Below are 796 nucleotides of genomic sequence, written 5' to 3'. Positions count from 1 at the left end.
GTTCTGCTAAGCTTGTGTGTGAAGTAACTGAGCGCGCGTACTTTAGTCAAAATAACCCATACAACACGGTAATGTTGAATTAATATTGAAAAAATGTTGAATTGCAACAATGTCAATATTGTAGTAACATTGAATCAACATGCACAAATCTTGATATAATGTAATAATGTCCGCTTAAAAGTTTTCCGCGTAGCTTTCATAAAAAAACTAATTCCTAATTTTCTCATGTCTCATAAACTACTAGGAACCGAAAGATTGTCAAACACACTCTAAAACTTTCGCGAATCCGCCCTCGATAATTTCGAATCCGAAGTGGTATGCCGGTCACCCATCCATGTCCTAACTGCTGTTAAAGTGTTGCCAAACCTGATGATCGAGCGGCACGCGTTGATTCCACTGACTCCAACGATGTTCTTAAAATTAATACTTATGCAATCTGTACTTACAGTGTTCACAGTACTTTATAACATACATAACAAATATGCGCGTATATTTGCCGATCTATTTTATTTAATATCTCTAAAGTTTATGTAGTTATTTGCAAAATGACTTCGACCATTTCTTTCAGTTTAATGTTTTTTCTGCATTTTTTGTTATCGGTTGCATCAGTCTCTATATAATAGAGAATATTATGAAATAAAAGAATATTCACAATTTGCGCAAAATTGCTTAAACGAATTTCAATTTTACATATAATAAGAAAAATATATATGATGATGGTATATTATAATATAATATGTATAATATATATATATATATATATATATATATATATATATATATATATATATATATA

The 796-nt window shown here is 29.9% G+C and overlaps 1 protein-coding gene across 2 annotated transcripts in view; it reads left to right on the top strand.

Moving 5' to 3' along the window:
- The window catches only part of LOC116853261 (anoctamin-1), a 160758-nt gene that overhangs the window by 57404 nt on the left and 102558 nt on the right, over positions 1 to 796 (top strand). The gene's annotated exons all lie outside the window — the stretch shown is intronic.

This window comes from Odontomachus brunneus, unplaced genomic scaffold (assembly GCF_010583005.1).
Source record: "Odontomachus brunneus isolate Ranch 3 - 2012 unplaced genomic scaffold, Obru_v1 Obru_scaffold_297, whole genome shotgun sequence".
Classification (NCBI taxonomy): domain Eukaryota; kingdom Metazoa; phylum Arthropoda; class Insecta; order Hymenoptera; family Formicidae; genus Odontomachus; species Odontomachus brunneus.
The sequence above is the reverse complement of the archived record's forward strand: the minus strand, read 5'-3'. Positions and strand labels throughout refer to the sequence as shown.